This window comes from Desmodus rotundus, chromosome 12, assembly GCF_022682495.2.
Source record: "Desmodus rotundus isolate HL8 chromosome 12, HLdesRot8A.1, whole genome shotgun sequence".
Classification (NCBI taxonomy): domain Eukaryota; kingdom Metazoa; phylum Chordata; class Mammalia; order Chiroptera; family Phyllostomidae; genus Desmodus; species Desmodus rotundus.
In genome coordinates this window covers 43,359,481-43,383,173 of record NC_071398.1, presented here as the reverse complement: position 1 = coordinate 43,383,173, position 23,693 = coordinate 43,359,481, and the positions used below count along the sequence as shown (strand labels likewise).

Sequence of the window (23,693 nt, the reverse complement as noted above, 5' to 3'; positions counted from 1 at the left end):
GCTTGCAGTCATTCCGACCAAATCTTTGTGTCTTTAAAGACTTGTCCAGAGAAAAAGTGGAGATCATGACCCTGTGACCCATGATTTAGGATCCTGGGTGTAGACGGAAGTGGGTAGCAGAGTGTTGGGACACTTTCCAAATCTCCGACAGAGGTCCCAACATGAGCCTCTCTCAGGAAAGTCCCCGTCGGCAGGGACTGGGTGGAGAATGGCTCCCAGGGCCGCCGGTTCGGTCTCTGGTACTTTTTCTGGGCCAGATGCGGTGGGTGAGAGCTATGCCACCCTGAGCTTTCATGTCCGCACCCATCACATTCTGGGAATCAGTCTGCCTCTGCTCTTAGATTTGGCCTAACAACTGGGCAGCTCTCTTTGGGTGGCACAGCAAGGCCTCCCATGAAACTTATCTGTATGTGGCTCAGCCGCACACACCCAGGGCCACGCCAAAGCTCATGGAGCCTGGGCACGTGGTACTGACAGAGGAGAAGCTCCCATCTGTGATTGGAGGGAACAAGGATGCATATCAGGTACCCTGGTTGCATCTCTAATGAGTGGTTACTGTCAGTATGGTAATAATTTCTTGCAAGTATCATTGAAGACACGTTCTGACTTACTATTTGGAAATACTTCAGACTTACAAAAATGTTGGAAAGACAGTAAGAGTTTCTATCTTTCACCCAGCTTCACATAGTGTTAACATCTTACGGGAACCTAATACAATTATTACAACCAGGAAACTAACATTGGCTTGATACTCATGACCAACCTACAGGCCTTATTTTCCCCTAATGCGCCCTGCCTGCTCGAGATCCAGTCCAAAATCCCGCCATGCATTTGGTCACCGTGACTCCTTGTGCCCTTCCAACTGGGATAGTGCTCTGTGTTTTCTTAGAGTCTGTATTTATTTATTTAGATCCACTGACTATAGGACCAAACTAACGGACAAAGTTGTCCGCATTGCCCCTGCGATCCAGTGTCCATACTCTAAAACACTCCCTCTAGCTTCTCTGCACCCGAAGCCCACATCTCCCCTGCTCAGGGCAAAATCAGTCAGAGCCAGAGCTAGGAGCCAGACAACCGGAAATCACCCCAAAGCCCAGAGCCCACCGGCATTATTCAAAATAGCTGATCCTCAGCTGCTTCCCCTGCCCTGCCTTGCCTTTTCCTTGGAGCACAGAATAAGGGCTCTGGCCTGTGATCTCCTCTCCTTCCTGCTCCTGCCTCCTGACCAACGCTGTTACCTGCCCAGGTGGCCCTGCACGGTGTGCCTCTCCTTTCCAGGGAAACTGTGAGTAACATCAAACCTCTTTTAATTGCATTTGCCTCTCTCACCTCCTCCACTCACTCAGCCACCTCCGTAAATTAAAATTCCATGAGCACAGCTAATTCTTCCTTAATCCTCACTTTTCTAGTCAGCTTTGGGAGATCTTGCCTCTGCATGTGCAGCCTGGTCCTCACCCAGGAGCTTTGGACAAAAACCACATGGACTTCGGGGCTCCCTCTGAACACCTTTTCTTTGATGCCACACCTAAGAGACGCCAGCTCCATCCAGTGCCATGAACAAAGGACTTTCTGAGGGACTGCTGTGCTTTACTGAGGTCCCTGCTCCTTGGACTCAGTGGGAAAACAGTCTCCAGCAGAAAGCTCAGTTATCTAGGGGCTCACTTTGGGATGTTCTTTTTTCCCCCCAGAAGTCAAAGTCTTACGCCGCCTTTATCCACTACGTGAAAACAGTTTTGCCGTTGTAATTATCAGGAAAATGAGCCTGGTTTCCGGTGGCGCTCGCATGACTGTGAGTGGGAGAATCTTCACATTCACTTTGGTCAGCTATTTTAGCAGGGTGTATAATTTTAGATCGACTGTTGTTTCCTTTACCCCTTTAAAAATGTCACACTACCACTTGTCTGCTTCAGTAGGAAACTCCCAATTAGTTTGGTTCCTGTCCTTGGTCGACAGACCGTACTTGAACTTGCAGGACTCCTGACTTCACACCACCTGCTGGCAGGCAAGTCACCATTACCTTTTTCTTCCAATTCCCCACGCCCAGGTCAATGAAAGTTATTTCTTTATTTCTATGTTTCTTTATTTGGTTTGAAACTCCCCTGGCTCTCTAGATGGGAAAGGAGCTGAACCAACTAAACAGATAAAGGGAACTGGAAACCAGAAAGGGAGTGGTTTGGGTGTGAGAGAGAGAATATTGTTTTTCTAGAGATACTGTAACTTCTTTTCCTTCCCGCATGGTGGAGGGGAGAGGTGACGTGGCTGGTGGCACAGGTCAGTCATGCTGAACCCTTGAACATGCTGACTTGCTCACGTGCCACCGAGGGGAGAGAAAGCACAGTGGGGAGGAATGCTGGGCTGACAGAGACAGGCAGAGAAGGAACCAAGGTCGTGTCCTTGAGTTCCAGGCTCCCAAGTGTCATGGAGCGGGATCCCATCTGTGCCAATAGGCAGACCCCAGAGTTGGGACGGGAGGGAGCAGACCACAGCAGGTGCTGCAGGGTTGTCGGGGCTGCACTTTGCTGGGCGAACATCACAGACCTCAGGTGAGTGCAGTGGAACGCCATCACCTGAGTGAGGGTCACCTGGAAGACTCAGGCGATTTAACCCATTGAGGATGAGTTGTTTCTCCCCAAGATACAAAAACGTAGAAAAACACTTTAACACAAAGCGCGCCCCCCCCCCCAACACCTCAAGCCCAGCTGTCCTGACAGGAGCACTTCAGGCTCACCCACGCTACAGAGGGAGCGGGAGCAGTGGCTCCTAGTCCCTTGGCGGCTACTGTGCCTCCGTGGCTGAGGGGAGCTTTGTTTGCACAACAGGCAGGAGAGCGGGTGGGTGAGCCTCTGGGTGTGAGCCTCTGGGTGTGACTCTCTGCTGTGGGAGTCGGCGAGGGTGCGTCTCCATGGCAAAGGCTGCATAGTAAAGTCCTTTCTCCTTAAAGGAACTGGACGTTTTCACCTGGGCGAGGGATAGTGAAGTCAGAACTGCAGGCAGAGTTGAAGGACTGTGGGAAATCTCTCCAGCGATAAAATCTCTGATGAACGTGACCGTGTATTGTTTGCAGATGTTGGGTCAGTGCCAAGTTTGTCATTGGCAATCCTCAAATCTGTTCTGTTCACGTATTACTCGTGGCATCTTACTACACACCCTGCTTCCCATGCCCCTCCTGGTGCCGCTACCGATGAACCACTCTAACGGGAGCCAGCACCTACGTGCGAGCGTATTTACTGCAGCATTTTTAGGGTAAGACTGAAAAAATGGGAACAACCCAAGGAACTTTCAAAAGAAAACAAAATAAATTACAATTTATTCATAAAATGAAATCTAGGCAGCCATAAGAAATATTGGTGAGCTTTTAGGATTTCCAAGGGGGTATGTATAATATTAATCTATTTTTATAAAGAGAAAAGTGTGGTATATATGTACACATATTTATAAGTACATAGATACTTAAAAGTTACAGAAAAATACAAATAGTATGTTGTATATGAAGCTGGTAAATGGTTACCAGCAGAGAGGGAAAGAGTCGTAATGACTATTTTTGACTCTCGCTGTATAATCTCTACTTCTCAACAAATGGAACAATTTTTAGTGAAATATATTTCTGTCGTCTGTATTGTTATCTTAAGTGATATCTGAAGGTTGAGAAAGATAGAGCAAAGGTAGACTGAGAGAGAGGGACAGGAGAAGAGAGTCACAGAGGGTGGGAAGAGACAGAGCAACAGACCTCAGCAACAGAAAGTCCACATGGAGAGAAGTTGAGGGAAGGGCAAGAGATAACAGTTTCCAGCGTTGCCAGTGGTTGGCCTGCCTCTGGATCAACCCTGGAAGGAAGCTCACCAATCCCCCTCTTGCCTGGGGACAGTCCATGGCAACAGGGTTTCCGCATCCAGGAGGCTTTTCCCCCGACTTCCTGATCTGGGCAGAGGTGACACGACAGCTCTCCCACTTCCTACCTACAACCCGGAGCTGGGACTCCACACTGTCCCTCCACCTGGAATCTGAGAGGAGACGGGGAAAGGGATCTTCCACCCCAGTACCTGGTGAGATCGTCCCCAGCGTGAGGACCTGGCTTGAGTGGGATTTAAGACACTTGGACAAAGAGATGCAGGTCCCGGTCCTGGGATGACTGATGTGCCTGCGAATGAATTGGGCCCTGAGGATGATAGATGCCTGAGTCATCAGAAATTCCCTCTGTGACACACGATGGCTCAGAATCACAACAAACTAGCCTGCCTGGGGTCTTTCCCAACAACCCCTCAGGAGGAAATTGCAGTTGGCAGGGCTGCCTACCAGGAAGGGAAGGAGAGGGCACTCACACAGACCATTTTATATCCGGGCGCCCTCCCCCTCCCTACAGGCTGCAAACCCCTCAGCCCCCAAAAGCACACCACACCTTCCTTTAGGGTCCACCACAGCAGGCAGACAAAGGAGACGGGTCAAGTCAGGTTATGTGTTTAGCTTACAATTTGCAAGCGAAAAAATCAAGAAAAACAACATTTTCGTTGCCTCGAGCACACAGTTAAGCACGGTGTGTGCATCAGCATTGCTTCATTTGGAACTGCATGGTGAGGAGACCAATCACACAGGGCCGTGGTCTCCAGGCCGTCACAGCACCCTGCACCCCGCCCCCGCGCCCGCGTCCCAGGCCCAGGCTGGCGCCCAGCTCCTCTCTAGGCTGCTGCGGGAATCATCAGCTCTGGTCCCTCTGGCAGGTCTCTCTTCAACTAGAAACCCAAGACAGGGCCTTTGTGAGCCCAGGGTTGAGGAAGGCACAGACACGAGCAGGTGGTGGGAATCTAGGACAAGAGGTGGAGAGACAGAGGACAAGGGCCAGCACAGGGTGCCCTGCTGGGGGCCGTCCCCACCCCCACCCCACACTCCCTCCTCTAGCCTGGAGCACAGCAGGGCCCCGCCTGGGGCGTCCCTTCCTGACAAGGAGCAGCTGGGTAGTGAGACGTCACTCCTGGCACTTTCTGCCTCAAAGTAATTTTCTGGGATTCGAGGCAGCACAACGGGAAGCAGGGCCAGTAGGTGCAGTTCTGTCCACACACGTGACACTGACAAAGGGCACCACGGTCTCTCCCACACGGCAGTTCTCCGTGGAGTCATAGATCTGGTTCCCACACCCGGGGGCTGGCTGGACCAGCAGGGCCCAGAGTCTGAGGAGGATCCTGGGAGGTGGAGCAGGTGTAGGACCCAGGGAGCTACAGACTTGGTTCCCAGCCTGGGGTGATGCTGGAGCCCACCCCACCACTCCATGAGGAGCCACCTCCCTCTCCCTACCCTCACCTGAAACCCCCACTGATTCTGAGCACAGGTGAGCGAGGACGCAGACCAGCCCTGTGGGAAAGTAACGGGTGATAGGACCTATTTGTAGTCACATTTCCTGCCTGGGGTAGGCTGTCAGGCTAGTTTGGGTTCTAGCTAAAGCTCGGTGTTAGTTTGGGGATGATGATTCTTTGGGCATCAGGTTGACTGGGTTGGGGGCAGCGTCCCAGAGCTGGTCATGGGCTCTCTGGGGCCCTGGAAGGTGAAGGATGCAGGGGTGCTCTCAAAGAACCAAGATTAGAGTCCAGGGAAGGGACTGAGTGAGCAGGTTGGTGGGAGGTGGGGTGGGGCCTGAGGTGCTGCAGGGGCCATGGGGACAGGAGAAAGGGGGCTGGGCTGGAAGTGGACCTCTGGACACTGTTAGGGGTGGGGATGGGGTGTGTTGGGCTGAGGATGTTGCACTTGGGGCTGGGGTCCTCCCTACCCAACATGCAGCTTCCGGTCACCACGGCTTTGCAGCAGCCTCCGGGAGTGGGTGGAAAAGTGTCCAAGGTTCTGAAACAGCTCCTTTCGTGCAGCTAAGGGCCTACAAGGGATTCTGGGAGTGTCTGTGGTTAACCTCAGACAGATCAGAGAATTTCCAACTCTCAAGTCACTCTGATGAGGATCAGACTGGACACGAGGAAGCCTCATGTGAGCTCTCTGCCGGGGGGGGGGGGGGGGGCGGGTGACAGGGCTGGGACGTGCATTCAATCAAGCTGTGCCTGGCGAAGGCACAACTTCGGGGGGGACAGTGGGTGTTCAGGGGACGGAGTCCGCTCAGCTCCCTCTCCCTTGGTACGTGAGCCCAGCCTGGGAAGCCCTGTTGTATGTACTTCCACTGCGAGGTGCTGTCGCCGTTTCTGTCCACCAGTGCGTAGCAGGACACGTATGTGCACTTGGGAGACACTTCGAACAGCGCCTTCCTCCTGGTAAAGTCTCATGACTGATTGCCAAATAATAGAATTTGGTCTCTACACAGCTGCAACTTTCACACGCTTTAAATTCCACCCTGATATGCTCTTCACCCGTGAGGAGTCTAAACTGCCATCAGGATAGACACGCTCTGGGTGGTTTAGTTAGAAAAGGAATGTATTGAAGGGACGGAGGGGAGCCTGAGGACCGATTGGAAGAACGCAGAAATGGCACAGAGCTGAGCAGTCCGAACTCCTTTGAAACCAAGTTGTTGCCCTGGCTGGTGTGGCTCAGTGACTGAGCGCTGGCCTGCGAACCAGAGGATCACTGGTTTGATTCCCAGTCAGGGCACAGGCCTGGGTTGCGGGCCAAGTCCACAGGAGGGGGCCGGTGAGAGGTAACCACACATTGGTGTTTCTCTTCCTCTCTTTCTCCTTCCCTTCTTGTTTCTCTAAAAATAAAGAAAGAAAATCTTGAAAACCAAATGAAAAAGAAACCAAGTTGTTGATGACAAAGAGGGAGACATTGTTGTCAGGAGCGTGCATGCCTGACACGGGGTCTCCCTGCGTGTGTCAGCACCAGCCGCACCGGGTGCTCTGGCCCTGAAGCCACCTGTCATCTGTGCCTGCAGCCCAGGAGCAAGAGCCCTGCCCGGCAGCAGGCAGCCTCCTAGCCAAAGGCGGAGGGTACATCTGGTTGGCTGAGCTTGAGTCACCTGCCAGCACCCCAGCAGCAAGGAGTCTGGGAAATGGGGTCCTGCCATTGCAGGTACAGTACTGGTGACACCTTTGGCCTCACCAACCCTCATAAGGTCAGGTGTCCCCAGACACAGGAAGGTGTTCAAATCTTCCCTATGGGGTCTTGTGCTCCCGGGAACAGAAGGCGGTAGGGACAGGTGCTCACGCCACAGATGCTGGAGCCCCCAAGATTCGAATCCCAGGGGCACCGCTTCCTGTGTGCAGATGGCAGCTTGCGTGCAGGCGGCAGGGGCAGCCTGTTTTGCAGTGGCTGAGAGGAGAAGAGAGGTCTTTGCATTGTGGAAGGGGGAGCAGAGCTGTGACGCATGAGTGAGGGTAAGAGTCACGCATGGTGGGCCTGTTCTCCATCCAGCACCCAGAGCGCCCTTTGTGTGGGTCACTGCCCTCTTCACACATGGCCCCAGGCGTCTTCCCATCACACTGGGCCTAGAATCCCAGATGCTCCTCATGGATTACATGACCCTGTGTGACTTCACCCCTGGACGCTTTCATCACCTGATCCCTTCTTCACCACCCCACACCCCCACTGTCTTCTTCGTGTCTCCAGCACATGGGTTCAGCTTCCTTCAGGATTTCTCACTCACCTTCTCCTCTTTCCACCCGTCCTTCCTGCAGGGGTCTGCACACCCCTCTGCCCCATTGTGTTGCAGCCTCTGCTCAGATGTCACTCTGCGGGCAGGCCTCGCTGACCACTGTACCCGAAATCGCCCAGTCCTACCTATCCTGACCCCCTGCCACTCTGACGCATGCGTGTTTGCTGTACTTGTCTCAGTAGCATAACGTGTGGGTTTGCCTGTTTCTGTTCCGCTCACACCGAGAGCTAACGTTCCACGACGGCGGGACTGTGTTTAGCTCACAGCTGCGTTCTCAGCACCAAGGCCAGTGTCCAGCTCAGAGCAGAACTCCCATTGTTTTCTGCTGGAATAAGTTTGGACAAAAATGAATGACTGTGACTGAACCTAGTGTCACCAGCTGCAGTCAAAGAGAGACCTGTCTGTTGTGAAACAGCAGAGGCTGGACCACGACGGGCCATCTGCCTGTTTAGGACTGAACCTCCCTCCAGGGGTCTTCCTTGGTGGAGAAGAAACCAGCAGGAGCTGGAGGAGGAAGCAGCTTCCTTGGAGAGGGGTATACCGGAAATAAACATCGAACAGTATGGAAAAGACACAGGGTCCTTTCCAGGGTGCCAGTGTGCGCAGCCCACATCAGGACCATTTTCTCTGGGGCTCCAAACCGCATCACCGCACTGCACTGTGAAGAAGCAGGGTGCTGGGCCTTTCCTCCAGGCACCAGCCCTCCCCTGCAAGCCCTTCCAAGGCCTGGCTTTCTCTCTGCCCTTTTCCGGGCTCCTCCCCCTCCCAGAGACAGCATCTGCTCTTGGCTGGTTTCTGTGACACATTTTCTTCAAAACAACATCAAATACAGGGTCTCTGAGTTGGGATATCCAAAGTGTGATCTGGCCAGGAGCAACTAAGAGCCAAGAAAGCCTCACTCACCTTAGGGCTCTGCAGCGAAGTAACCATCAAAATGTTGACATGGGAAAAAAAGTGTTGACATGCACCAATAAACAAAATGCAACTCTGTGAGTAATTAAATATAAGCTGTACCAGATGAGATATTTTAATTGCACAAATAAGGGTGTGTATACAAATCTATCAGGGGAAATGCTAGTTACATAGATCTTATCTCAAGAAAAATAAATTAGAATATGTGTTTTCCCATGAAGAAGGAAAATAACACCTGAGCAACACAGTTTGTCAGAAATGTTGAGATTCCATTGGCCGGAAAATGCCGGCATTATTTTCTATAAGAGAGACAACACTTTTCATTATGAAAATGATTTTTATTGTTTCTCAATTTTCCAGAAGTGCGCAAACAGTACACACCCTGCTTGAAGAGTTCACGTGTGTATAACCACCACCCGCATCCAGATATCGACCTCTGACCGTTTCAAGAGTGCTCTCTCATCCCCGCGCTAGCCGGCAACTCCATTCAGATCCAATACTATGCGATTTTTATGCATCTTCTCAGACTTATTTCTGTGCACATACCCATGTGCATTTATTTTTTCAGACACACGATCGCACTATGGAAACCGTCTCTAATGGCATCTTGGTGTGCACACAACTCCGTGTCATTAACACCGCACAGTTTCCCACTGGACAAATACACCAACATTTGTGAAATTTCCTGTTCCTGGATATTTTTGTTTGGCTAATATTTACACATTCTAAAAAACATGTTTGTTCCTGTCTCTAGTATAATGGGGACTTAGGATAACATCCTGAAAATGGAATGCAAGGTCTAAGAGGTTATGAGCAAGTTTAAGGCTTTATGACGTCGTCTTGGAGGAGTCTGTTACATCACAAACTGCTCTGGGTCGCCCGGGCCCCTCTGCAGCTTTCAGCACCGGAGAAGCAGCCAGCCGCGCCCCCTCAACTCGCCTGCCCAGGCTGGGGGCCTCTGGTCATTGGGCAGCTGAGGCATAGCCCGGAATTCAAATATTCTCTTGGCACCACGGGGCACTCTGCAGTAGCCTTTTCTTGAGGGATATTGTCACCAGGGATCCAGATGGAGGCAAGCCCTCTGCCGTGTCTAAGAGTCACTTCTGGTTAAACTTCTGGATAACTGCGTCCTCCCTGGACTCACGATTTGTCATGGAACCCAATTCTTCCTCGTGTGTTTCACCCACGCTCCCAACAGATAAGCTCTGACTCATCTTCTGTTTGCAAAACTTCAGGTGTAATATCATCTTCTGTTTCTGTCACCATTTCAAATTCTGGAAAAAGGAAGTTGTGGACAGGAACTGTATTGTCCAAATGATCTGACTGTGTACAGTCCCGCTTATGTATGATCTCCAGTCCGCAGCCTGGTGCCCCTTACTGCAGTGATGCACCCGGTGGCATCCAGAGCATGTCTGGGGCCTAAGCAGCCGCAAACCACGCAGAGATGAGCCCCAGACCTGAGCTGGACGCCCGTGGGTTCTCCCATCTCTGCAGAGTGGGGCCCTGAGAAGGCGGGTCATTTGAGTAAAAGTCATTTTTCCTGGGTTGCTGGTTTCTAAAAATGCTCAGGGCAGCTCTGCAGACGGCACGGAGAAGGGGAAGCCAAAGGACTTAGATGCAAGGCCAGGGAGGGGCGCGCACAACTCACTGATGGGCGCCAGCCAGCTCTGCAGGCTGGTTACCCAGCCGCGCCCAGACCTCTTCCTGGGAACTGCTCCCTGCACAGTCCCCACCCCCGCTCCCTCACCCCCGGCCGCTCGTCCTCCCCGCCCCGCTAGGTTTAATGTATTCTGAGACTGATCAGAGTTTAAATGTTCCACCTGTCTGTTTCTCTTCAGTTCTGACTTCACTCACGCAACGTTACCTCTGAGGGGCCCACGTGGACACAGCGTCCCTCTTACTGATCTCACCTGTCTTCACTGGTGCGAGTCGTTTGCAGGGTGGGACTGGAGCGAGGAGGGCTTCTCTGAACGTTCTTGTACGTGTCTTTTGATGAGCCCACGTGCATATTCCCTCAGGTGGATGCCCCAGTCCATGAGCAGCCGTGTGCTCGCTCCCACAGACGAAACAGGTCTCCGCAGTGGCTGGAGCAGGTCTCAGCCCCGAGTCCCGCAGGCGGCACACCCTGGCCGACCCGCGGGCTGCGGGCCTGCTCCTTCCAGCCCATCGCAGGGGCGAATGCTTGTACGTCCTCGCGTGTCTCTGACGGTGACCGAAGTCTGCGTGTTTTCATCTGCCCACGGACCACGTGGATATCCCGCCTCTGAAGTGTCTGTTCTTTTCTATCATTAAAACTTGATTGTTCTTTTTTCTTAATCGGTGCCGCCCTCCCGGTGCGGTGTTTCCGTCTCTAGCTCGTCTCTCTGACGGAGTTTGCATTTTGCCTTCTCACACCCTCCATGTGGATTTGTTTGGTGAACAGAAGATCTTGATTTTAATAAAGTCCAATTTATCAGCTGATTGATTCGGTTTTTTGATGGCTAGTGCTTTTTGTGTCCTTTAAAGGGTTTTGTATTTAATCTCAAATCCTGTGTTTCCTTCTGGGAGAGTTATGGTCTCGCCGTTCACCATAGTCCTGTAGCCCACTTTGAAATCATTTTTGTACTTGGTGTGAGCTGGTTCGTCTTCCACATGGCTGTTCCGTTACCCGGCACTACGCAGAGAAAGGCCATTCTTCTCCTGCAGTTGCAGTGGTGACTTTTGGGACATTAGGTGGCCGTACACGTGTGGGTCTGCGTGGGCTCTCCGCCCTGTCCCGCTGATTACTTGTCCTTAAAGCAACGTCATATTGCTTTAGTACTGCTATCTTCCACGTAAGCATTATTCTCCTAAATAAAATTATGTGGTTATTCCAGGCCCTTTAACTACATTCAGCAAGTAAATCTGCACCAAAAAACAAAGACAACCTGTTGGGAGTTTGGTTTTTATTGCAAGGACTCTCTACATCAATTGGGGAAAATTTACATTTTAAGAATATTGAAACATCCAAAACAGGAGCATGGAAAAGGTCTGGCTTTATTTCGATATTCTTTAACTTATTGCAACAACGGTGTGGAAGTTGTCAGGGTGGAGATCTTGCATCCTGAACCAGATGGGCTCCTGTGTATTTGGTCCTTCCCGCCCCTTTCCTATCAAACTGCACCCAGTTCTTCTCCACTTGGGTCCCGGATGTGGCTGCCGACGTTGGCGTCAGTGACCAGAGCATCTGCCCCGTGCAGGGCCCCGCGCTGGATGCAGAATACAGAGCTGCCCACAGGACAGCGATGACTGAGTCTAGTGCAGGGGACAGGCAGGACAGGACAAGTATTGAACCGTTTTTTAGCTATAAGATTGTTATTTATTTATTTATTTATTTTTAGAGAGACGGGAAGGGAGGGAGAAGAAAAGGGAGAGAAACATCTCTCAGTTGCCTCTCACATGTGCCCCAGTCCGGGACCAAACCCACAACCCAGGCAGGTTGCCCTGACCGGGAATCAAACCGGCAACTTTTGTCTTTGCAGGACGCTCCCCAGCCAACTGAGCCACACCGGCTGCACACTCTGGGGACGCTTAGTGTTCAGAAATTGGCCCCAGAGAAAGAAGAGGCGTGGGCGTGCTCCAAGGACAGCTGCCACTGGGTCTTTTCTCTTACGGCTTTTCTCTCTCGCCAGGTGGGACTCTTAGGGGAGGTCTCAGGGGCGGTCTCCGGGGAGGGTTTCAGCAGAATATTCACCAGCTTCCCAGTGTGTACTTTAATAGGGTGATGCACCAAAATGAGCGCATAGAGGGGCCAGGGCCATTTTCTGGTCAGCTTTGCCTCTATCTTCGATTTCTTTGGTCCTTATTGGGTTTTTTGTTGTCATTGTTATTTAGTGTGTGTGTGTGTGTGTGTGTGTGTGTGTGATTTATTCCCCTGCTTTTATCCATCCTTGGGTTTTGCTGGCAAAAATGACATTAATCTGGTGTCTGCTATCTAATCTCCACACATGGTGGTTTAAGCTATTTACTCTCTCGCAGGGAGGAGAGGTATAAACCATTCGCTCTCCCGTGTCCCTGGTCAGGGAGGGTAAGTTCTTGCCATTCACCAGCTGGCTGTAATTTGCTTGAATTGTTGGTCCGTATTTGTCTAACCACCTGCCTCCGTTTCCCTCTTCCCACTTGTCCAAAATTGTACCACCTAACTCTCCTGCCTCACTTTCAGTGCCTATGACTCCTGACTCCTTCTCTTGTGCTTTCTGGTATCAGTGATGTGACCTTTCATGGTGCTGCAATTATCCAGAAATCACTGGCCTCCACCCTCACCCATGTCAACAGTGTCCAAATTCATCAGATGTCTCCAGACATGGCGGCAAATACTGATAACACTCAAGGTGGCCCCTGGGTGCCTATGGCATGAGAAGAGGACACACCTGGCCAGGGCACACGTGTGTGTGTGTGTGTGTGTGTGTGTGTGTGTGTGTGTGTGAGGTTGAGAGAGAGAGAGAGATCCTATTGGTTCTGCTTCTCTGGAGAACTCCAGTGGGTAAATGCCCATGAATATTGCTGGTCTATAGGTATCTTTCATATTTTAAAAAAAAACTGCGTATCTCTTTGAAACAGGCCCTTCTCTGTACCTGGAGCCGCCTTTGTGGTACAATTACCTTGAGAGCGTTGGCTGCCCTTTAGTTTAATTGGCAGGGCCTGGGAGGTGTGACCTCGGATACCTAAGAGGACATCCGGTTTTGCTGAAAGGCTCCACGTGGTAGCATCGCCCGGGATAGTTCTGAGGTCTCAACAGAGAAACTCACAGCCTCACCCTGGTTTTGATCTTTGCCAGGAATGTGGTTTATTAATTTGAGAATCTTGCCATTTGGAGAGGCAGGAGCTGGGAAACAGCTTTATCTGTGACCTCGGCAGGTCCTGGTATTGGCATATAAGTCCTCTAAAATTTTTTGAAAACTGGACAGTTCCTGTTTTTTACATCTCTCTCTCTATCCTTAAATGTGGCTATCAGAAGCCAATTGTTACATTCCGTTTTCTCTCTAGAAACACTCTAACTAAAATCCATGAGATCATTAGGTATATTTACTATTTTCAATGGTCCTGAAAGTATCAGTGTTGGCAAATTTCTGCTACCACATAATGAGTTAGGTTTTTGTCCATATTCCATAACAATTCCCCCCCTACTGCCCCAGCTTTCATCAAAAGTCAATCTGAGGCCCTTCTAGCTTTCTAGAGCATTCTCTAGGTTCTTCCAGTGTCTGCCAAACCCCCAGTGCCAAGCCCCTACCATACGGTTATATCTCTGTTTTAGCAGCTCCTCGTGGCCACATACCAATTTCTGTTCTAGCCACATGGAGTTTCATAAGAAACCACCACTGATGCAGTGGCAAGAACAGCGACTTCCGTGTTTTCATGGATTCTGTGGGTCAGGAGTTTGGTCAGGGCACAGAGGGAAAAGGTGCGTCTCTGCTCCTTCATCTCTGGGCCTCAGCTGGGAAGACCTGAAGGCTGGGTGACCCATGGCTGGGGCTGGAATCCTCTGGACGCCCACTGTGCAGATGTCTGGCCCCTGGATAAGACGACCGAAATGCTCGGTGCAGCTGGGGTTCCACCAGAACCCAGAGACGTGGCCTCTGCCTGTGCTTTGGGTGCTTACGCACTGGGGGCGGGGCTCTGAGTGGGAGCATCTCAAGAGGCAGCATTGGAGGGAGAGAGAAGGACCTGAGGTGACCTTGTTTGACCTAGCCTGGGAAGTGACACAACACCACTTCTGCCACATCTTGGGGGACTGTGAGTCGTTAGGGCTGTCCCAGCATCAGAGGCAGGAGAGTCAGGCTGCATCTGTTGATGGGGGAGCGGCAAGGTCCCGCCACGCCAGACGATGTGGGAGAGGAAACACACTGTTCACCTTTGGAAACCACGGTCTGAGAAACACACTAAGACAGGACTTGTCCCTTTGCCCTGGGATTCTCCCAGGGTGTGTCTGCCATCTGCACCTCCACCAGGAATTGCATGTACGTGTCACAGAGAACAGCGAGCACGAAAGACTCCAGTCGGTAGTGATGACCCCAATGTGACAACCAGAGTTTACTTAACGGAGGGAGGAACCACGCTTCCAACATGTGTATCATTTCAGATAAATACGCTGGGGGTGGTTAACCCCTCAATAGATGCAATTCCAAATTCCAGGTCAGCAGATCGGGGCCTTGGGTGACAGCCGGTATCCATCCGCGTGCTCAGCAGGATAAACTGATTTAATTACACCACTGGGCTCTACGAAATTGCCACGGACGCTCATACCCCACCAGCACCGTAACCACGTACAATTGCCACTCGGGACACGTCCTCCCCAGTACTACCTGAAGGAATGCTTGCTTCAGCTCAGCCAAGGCTCAGCCCTCAGACAGAGACCGAAGCCCAGAAGCACCCTAATCAGGGCCCAGACAGCCCATAGAGGAAGGAGGTCACACCTGTCCGAAGCAGCCACTGTGCGTGTTCTCCAGGTGAGTGAGGCCATCCAGGCTCACAGTGCACGCAGTCTGTTCACTCCACAGGGTCCGGTGTGTTTGCCTCTTTCCTATTTTCTGAGGATGCTGTCTATTAAAAAATAAAGCAAGGCAAAAAAATGAAAATAAAAATCATGGTTTAATTTAAATGCCCACATTTTAAAATTGATGCAGTGAACACAAAACTATCCTACCATACTGCAGCTGTTTAGAGGGTTTACAGAATTACGATAACAGCGCCCTGCAGGGAGCGTTAGACGGGACAAGGGCACAGTGGTAGGATGGACGGGGCCCATCTCTCTGGGATGGTGTTAGTCACGTGCTAGGAGAAGGAAACCAGTGAGCCCCTTTGAGGGTGTGAGGTCTGAGCCAGGTGCACCTCGTGATTGGATCACCTGGGACAGGTCCAGCTGCAGCTTGGAAACAAGAATCCCGGAAAGAGCCAGAGCCATTGGAACCAGGAGCAAGTTCCCAGACCCCTGAGCTCTCCCAGGGCCTGCAGACTTGAGGCCCTGGCTCAGGAATGTGCCCCGGGGCACGAGGTCCCGGAGCACCTCAGGGGCGGCTCAGGGGGCTGGAGGTCTTCTCCGAGCAGCCGCACTGTCGCTTAGCGGACCCGTGCTGTCCAACGCTGCAGGCCCTGGTCACACGCTGCTCTTGAAGTTAGTTCAAATTAAATGAAACTCATAACTCAGTACCTCAGTTTCCCTGACCACATCTCGCGTGGCTGACACCCACACGTGGTGGTGGCCCCCACACTGGACAGTGCGCTCATAGAGCACGTCTGTCGCGGCAGCAAGTTCTGCTGACGCCTTAGCCTGGGTGCCTTCAGAGGTGGATTCGGGTCTGATTAGTGATTGCGCCAACAGAGCTGTCACCGTGAAGAGCGATTCTGATTTCCCAACTTTGTGGTTCTCCTGAAATGACACCCAGGCTGGGTGCAAGCGTCACCTGGGTGGATGTCCTCCCCTCACCGCGTGGGAACCGTCACCACGCAGACCGTGTTCCTGGGGCATCTGAGTGTGGCCTTTAGAAAAACAGAGAATCTGAAAAGGTGGTCAGCCAAACCATGACTGATCCACGCACGTCAGACTGGCAAACTTGATGGTGTCTCAATAAGGTTGTGCAAAGTAGTCAGCATAAAGTCTATCAATCAACGCGGCAATAACCCTTTATGTATGAGTCCGTCTTTCTTCGTCTGTGGTAGCAATCAGCCGTATGAAGAAGTCCCTTCGGAAGCGTGACAAGACGTAAACACCAATATACAGAAATAAACCAACCGTCAGGCACTGGGAAGGGACTCAAGCCTGTCACAGTTCCACCGGCTTCTCCCAGGAGACACAAGACTTCCGGGTCAGAGACAAAGGACAGTTTCCCACTCACAGCAACAGAGAGTAACCAGAGTATCCGCCTTCGCACCCGTCCCTGCAGCCCCATTTCCCGCAGGCCGAGGGAGGGGGACCGGGGCTACCAGCACACACAGTGGGTTGCATTACAGGAGACAAACCCCAAAGAGAGGAAGGCTGGATTTGTCATACTGGGCAGCCTGGTCTTCTCCTGGAGGAGCGTCGTGTCACTAACACACAGGACGCTAAACAATTCTGTCCTGGGCCCTGGAGGGAGACACTCTCCACCTGCCAAGTCTGCTCACTGTGGAAACGTCCTTGGAAGGAATGTGGAAGAAACAGTCAGTCACTGCCTCCCTGCAGGACGTGCGAGAATGCAGGAGACCCACGGAAACTGGCTCCAACACCCACAAACAATATCATAATAGAGAACCAAGTTTATCATTGAGATACTGGGGAGCGGGCGTGTGACCCAGGGAGCCACGGCCTTCCTGCAGCGGAGCCTGTGAGGGTCCTGAGCGTGAGAACAGACACCTCAGTGCATGGAGTTGGGACCTGGGTTGGATTTGCATTCTCCAAGTCATCGGGTGACCCCCACTGCCTCCAGATTGAAACTGCAGCTCCCAGGGTATCCCAGCTCCGTCTCAGGACCTGTGCTGCGGTGCTCTCTGCACCTGACTCCGAAGCAGCGGTGGGGGGCGGGGAACCTCCATTCCCCGCCCAGCACAGTCCCCAAACAGGCTCCACCTGCTTCCCAGCATCCCTGCCTGCAGCTCTCCACCCTTCCCTGAAACACCCTTACTTCCTCAGGCTCAGCTCAGGCAGCTCCTCCTCTTGCCTTCCAGTCCTGTCTCCGGTCTTCCTGAGATCAAGATAAGGGCTGTCTATCCATCCCCAGTCCCCAGGGCAGTCCTCAGCTCTGCCATTGTGCTTACCTGCCCGTGGTGACTGTCCTGGTTACTTGCCCTATGAGGATTTGTGTACATTTTTTAAAAGTGTGCGTATATAAGGTAAAAATTCCAGCATGTTTTTTTTCCCAAATGAAAAGTAAAAGTCTTCCTCTCCTCTTTGACCTCCATCCCCACTTGCGCTCCTGAGTCCAATGCTATTACCAGTTCCTAGCTGTGGCATCCTCATAATTTGGTTTTGTGGGGTTTTTTTTGTAATCCTCACCCAAGGATGTTCATTGATTTTATAGAGAGAGGAAGAAAGAGAGAAGCATTGATGTTAGCAGGTAACATTGGTCGGTTGTCCCCCATGTGCATCCTACCGGGGGCTGAACCTGCAACCTAGGTGTGTGCCCTGGCCCGGGGGGCAACCCCGCAAACCCTTTGATGTAGGGGACGACGCTCTAACCAACTGAGCACCTAGCCAGAGCGGCACCTTCATACTTTTAAATACCATGCTCGTAACCCTGGCTGGTGTAACTCAGTGGATTCAGCACAGGCCTGCAAACCAAAGGGTTGCCAGTTCAATTCCCAGTCAGGGCACAAGCCTGGGTTGTGGGCCAGGTCCCCAGTAGGGGGCGCGGGAGAGTTAACCACATGTTGATGTTTCTCTCCCTCTCTTTCTCCCTTCCTTCCCCTCTCTCTAAAAATAAATAAATAAAATATTGAAAAAATAACATGCTCCTAATTCCCTCTCATGATTTCAGGGGCCCAACTCTGCCACTTACAAGCTGTGGGATTTTGTCAAAACACTTCACATCTCACAGCTTCAGCGCCTGCTTCAAATACAGTGAAATAGCAGCACCCCCAGTGTTGGGACACCCACGCATCCAATCAAGAAAACACATTCACAGATGCCATGGAGTCTGGGGACTCCGGACATATTCCTCATGGTCCAAACTGGGTCCCGTTCTGAAATGTTAGATAGAAATATTTCCGAACACAGGAACTTCGATTCTACAATATTGCCTTAATTGGCCAAATATAATGATTCATTTCTAGCTGATTTAACAGCCTCAAGTAATGGCCCCAAATTATCACCAAAACTACTCGTTAAAGGCCTCACAGGCCACCAGGCATTGCCCCGTGATACTAAGCATTGGAAACAGCTACTGTGATTAGACGTCAGCCTTTAACTCTCCGCACCTAGAGAACAACGCCGAGGGAGGGCGGAACACAGCCTTTTCCTCTGACAAAGACACCTAAGAAGGCACAACGCTGCCCCTCAGAACACAGAGGAAGCCAAAGATGGAGCTGGAGAAGCTAAGGACGCGCATTGTCCCCTGGAGCCTCCAGAAGGAACTGGCCCTGGGGACACGGGACTGCAGTCCGTGAGACTGATCCCAAGACTTCCTCCTGCACGGCAGTGAGGTAGTCAGTGCGCGTTGTCTGCGGGGCTGAGCTGGTGTCACGGCTGCCAGAGAAAACTAATACAGGTCTCCAACCCTGAAAAGAAGAAGAAACCAGATGCACGGCAATGGAAAATGCACGCGCGTGAATGCATTACAGTTACTGAAGAGGTTCTCCACATTGGATCTGAGTAATTAGTGCCAGCAGGTGTGACAGGCGCCCCAGGGGGACCCACGCAGGGCCAACCCCTCAGGGAGGGACAGGGAAGATGAGAGATCATTCTCACCATGGACAGACACGCCCGGGACACCCTCCAGTCAGAGGAGCAGCTGACACAGCACCCCACCCTCCACCCTGGGCCCTGCCTAACCTCAGAGTCCCCACCCTTGAACATGTCAACAGTTTTGATTCAGGTTATCTGTTTTGGCTTGGCCTAGTCAACTCCGTCTACCTCATAATACAAATTACGTAGTAAAGAATACCCGTACCTTGCAAAATCAAAGAATGCCGCCTAGCTTCACAAATGCACTGGTCGTGCGAGGTTTCTAGGTAGAAGGTAGGGAGTGACCACTGCCGCCAATAACAACCCTCCACGCTCCCAAAGTCCCTCTGATCTGTCAGCACTGAAGTTATCGTCTCTTCGCAGAACAGTTCCTTCCCCTTGAAAAAGCCCTCGTGAAGCCCCTTTGTGGTCACACCTCCCCCCACACCTAACTTGTGGCAACAACAGTCTATTCTCCACCTTCACAGACTTGCCCAGATGCTACATGAGTGGAGCGGCTCCGTGCGCCATCTCTGAGACCAGCTTTTTCCAGGCATAACGCCGCTGCGACCTGGCCCCCGTCAGCTGCATCCACACTTCCTTGCTTCTGCTGCTGACAGTGGTCCATGGTCAGGCAACTTCTCACAACTCGTCCATCACCTCACCTGTTGGTGGACTTTAGGGTTGTTTCCAGTTTGGGGCTGTTACAACTAAAGCAGCTATAAACATTCATGTAGTTTTTATGTGAGGCCATAAGGTTTTGCTTCTCTGGGATAAATGTCCAAGAGTGTGAATGCCAAGTCAGAGTAAGTGAATATTCAGTTTTATGAGAAATTGCACAGGTGTTTCCCAGAGGGCTGGACCATTTTGCGTGTCCTCCATAATGCGAGAGACCCGGTTTCTCGGCACCCTTGTCAACACTTGCATTGTCCGTATTCTGTTTGCGGTAACCTCTCATGGACGTGAGGTGATTTCCCTGCGGTCCTCGTTGCACATCCCTAATGGCTACTGGCCTTGGGCGTCTTTTCCTGTGCTTGTCTGCCGATTGTGCTTCCTCTTTGTAAAGTGCTGCTCATCCTTTCCCCGTCTGCCCTCATTCTTGGTTTGCTCACTGTTTACTTTGCTTACTATATGCTCACCTGACGATGTGACTACTCCTATTTTAGGATAGAGGGAGGGGGAGAGGGAGGGAGAGGGAGAGAGAAGAAAACATCAGTGTCAGAGAGAAACATCAATCCGTTGCCTCCCCTACACGCCCACACCAGGGACTGAACCCACAACCTTTGATGTACGGGAGGGCGTTCCAACCAACTGAGCGATCCTGCCAGGCCTCTTACTGGTTACTTTTGGGAGCTTTTCACGTTCTTGTAGGTCCTGAAGATCTACTTTTCGTACAGCTGAATAATCAGGATACAAGTTTTATGTCAGGAATGTGATGTGCAAATATTTTCCCCAAAGTTTTAAATCTTGACAAAGGGCAACTCATCCATGTTTTCCATTAGGATTGTGTTTCCGATGTCACATCTCCAGGCCACTAATATTTTCTCCAGTGTTTTTTTTTCTAGAAGACTTACATTTTAGGTTTTACATTTAGATCCATTCTAGTTAAATTTTATATAAAATGTGAGGTATAGTGTAGACTCCTTTCCCCCCTGGCGTATGAATGCCCAATTCTTCTACTACTGTGTACTGGCTCTATTCCGCCCCCTGCGTTGCCTCTGCGTCCCGGTCACAAATCAGATGGCCACATTTGAGTGCGCCTATTTCCAGTCTGAGTTCTGTCCTGCTGACCTATGTCTACTCGTCGGTCATCACTACACCATCCTCATTACTGCGGCTGTATAGTCACGCTTACAATCGAGTAGCAAGTCTCCCAACATTTTTTTTCTTTTCAGAAATGTTTTGGCTATTGTTTTCTTTGCCTCTCTCTAACATTTTTACTTAATTTATTGGGTGCCATAGGGTCCCAAAGCCATACAGGTTTCACGTGTACAACCCAATAAAACATCACCTGAATACAGCATCATGCGCCCATCTCCCCAAGCAAAGTCTCCTTCCATCCCCATTTCCCCCAGTGCCTACCTCTACCTGCCCCCTGTAGGGAACTGAGCCACTTGGCGTGGCAGATGTAGCCCAGCCCTATCGGAAAACTAACAGGTGCGAGTGGGCACACGGCAGCCAAACCCACAGATCGGCTTTCCCGTGGGAAGCCCGGGCCTGCATTGTACCTAGGCTGCTTTGACACTTGCTCTTGCTAAAACTCCCTCGCCCTGAATTGAGGCTGCAAATGTTTACTGCATATCTTTAAAGTAACTCCCTGAAGTCTGTACTAATTCTCCCAAGGACAGAGTGTAACCAGACCTATGGTTCTCATCATTCCCTTGCATTTGCAACATTTTTTCCTTGTTAATCTGTAAGAAGTAATCAGTAACATCCTTTCCTTTCTTATCTGTAAAAAGTAACCACCTAAAGCAAACCTGAGCATAGTGAATGAAAACCTTCTTTGATGTGTGTTGTTAGAAAGCAATGAAAGCCTGTCCAGGCAGGGGTCGGGGCGCTCTCTCTCCCTCAGAGAGTGGCCGTGCCATGCCTTTTCTCCGAGGGATTTCTGTAGTCTCTGTTATTTGTTCGTTGCATCCACAACACCGCTGGCCGGAGTCTGCATCAACTCCCTACCCTCCTTTCCCTCTGAATGAGGTTGTCTGTGTCTTTAAAAATGTCTACTGGGATCTTGATTGCAATTGTGTTAAATCTGGAGATCAATTTAGGGAAAATTGACATCTTAATATTTATACTGCATCTTCCAAATCATGATGTAAATGTCTCCGCATTTATTTAGTTTGTGTTTGGTTTCTTTCATTCATTATTTGTAATTTCCTCATGTTCACCACGTACATGTTTTTTTAGATGCATCTCTAAATATTTCAAAGGAGGGGTAAATGGTGCTGGTTTAAGTTTCGTCCCCGCTGGCGGAGCTACTGCACAGAAACATGACTTTCTGTGTGTGGACGTTGACCCTACAACCTTCCCAACTTCAATGGTTAGTTCCAGGAGGTTTGTTCGTTTTGTTTTGTTTTTCCTTGTCTTGTTCTTTGGTACATGTAGGGAAATGGCTTCAGCTCCCTGGTACTTCCTGTGCCCACGAGGGGCACAAGGGTTGGGTGCAGCTAACTTCACCTTCACCTTGGTGAAACGCTCCAATCTTCCCGGGACGGGAGAGCCTGGGGGGCTTAGGAAGAGCTGCAGTAACGCTGTTCTCACTGCTTCTCTGTCCTTCAGGCAGCTGTCCTGGGAACGCTGCTCCTTGCCGCCTGCCAGTGGGGATGAGGTCTGAGGCTCCTCCCTCACCCCGTGGGGCTGAGCTGCAGGCTATAAAGCTGCTCAGAGACAGCCTGGCCTCCCTACTCAGCCACACGGAGTCCTGCCACCCTTGCTGCTGCCATCAAACCCCTTCACTTGAGTGTCACCCTGCGCAAGGGACACGGGCAGCTGGCACCTCTGGCTAGTTGTACTTTCACCGCCCAGGTGAGTAACAAGCTGCCTGCATCTGAAAAGGCTTGTTTGTTGTCTTGTGACTGCTGATCTACCAGCCTCGCCTCTGGCTGGGCTGCAGCTTCCGTGAGATTTCTGTGTAGACAATTTAATGACACCAACACCAATTCCTCACATATTACCCGTTATGACATTGCTGCATAGTCAGTTGTCCTGTTTATCGAGGGCTTTCTGTTTTAGTCAGGAATTCCTAGCCTGTGGGTTGAGAGTTATGATTGGAGTGCCAAGCCAATGAATTTAGGAAACAGGAATGAAGGTCCTCCAGGTCTGTGCTTGCAGCCGCTGTGCGGTGTGAATGGGAGGTGGGTCTCCACAGGTGGGACACCTGTCAGGGGCATGGACAGGGGGAGACACTATGGAAACCTGCCGCCACAAATACCAGCCCTCACAGACTCCTGCCAAACGAGGAGAGGACAGCTAACATACGTGCAGGCACCCACCACTCACAGTGAAGGACTGCGCGTGCTCTCAGAGAGAAGAGGAAGGAGCTGGTCCACGAACCATGAGCTTTACAGGGTCTTAAAGTCTCTGCCTCATCTCTCTCCCCCTTCCCAGTCTGTTCACTGTGACACGGGAGGAGGCCAGCAGAGAACAGAGGGTCCACCTAATAATCACCCACACGTTACCTCGTCCCAATAACAGTGATGGCAACACCAAATAATAGCGAGAAACGCGGGTGGAGCCTTTCTTTGGACTAGGCGCTCTTTTCTGTTTTATGATTCCCAGAGGTCTATCCTCTGTCTGTCTCTTCCCTTTTCTTTCTCCTGGCAGGGTTTCTGTGGCCCCTGCTCTTCTAGGTCACGCTGCAACCTCATAATTTCCTCTCAATAACTCTGAAGAATCGTAGACAGTGCAGGTCTGGAGGTGGATTGTGGGTGGGACTAGAGGGACTTTGAAACATCCAGGGTAGAGAAGAAGGGGATGTTGAGGACGAGCCGGCGTTGGTGGGTGACGTGCCCAGGAGTCTTTCCTGCTGGGCTTCCCCTCAGCAGTGTTCGTGGGAAGACACGCCATCACTCGGAAACGTGTTACGATGGTATTTACCCCGAGGTTTTATGATATCTGGGAAGGCGGCAGCCTGTTGGAACTGGCTCAGAAATATTTTATTACATTTTTCATGTATTTTTTTCTTACACGTAACTATGATTCTTCATAGCCCTCCCTTTCTGGCAGCCCTGCCCTGCTGTGGTGACACGTGTGAGTGCATGAAGTACACAAGTCACAGGAGACAGGTGCTGCTGCTGCTCTGTCACCAACTACTCTGGAGGGTGATCAAGACCC

General features: G+C 51.2%; 1 pseudogene; it reads right to left on the bottom strand.

Moving 5' to 3' along the window:
• Positions 1-9,386: 9,386 nt before the first annotated feature.
• Positions 9,387-10,496, bottom strand: LOC112312845 (programmed cell death protein 2 pseudogene; annotated as a pseudogene).
• Positions 10,497-23,693: the final 13,197 nt, after the last annotated feature.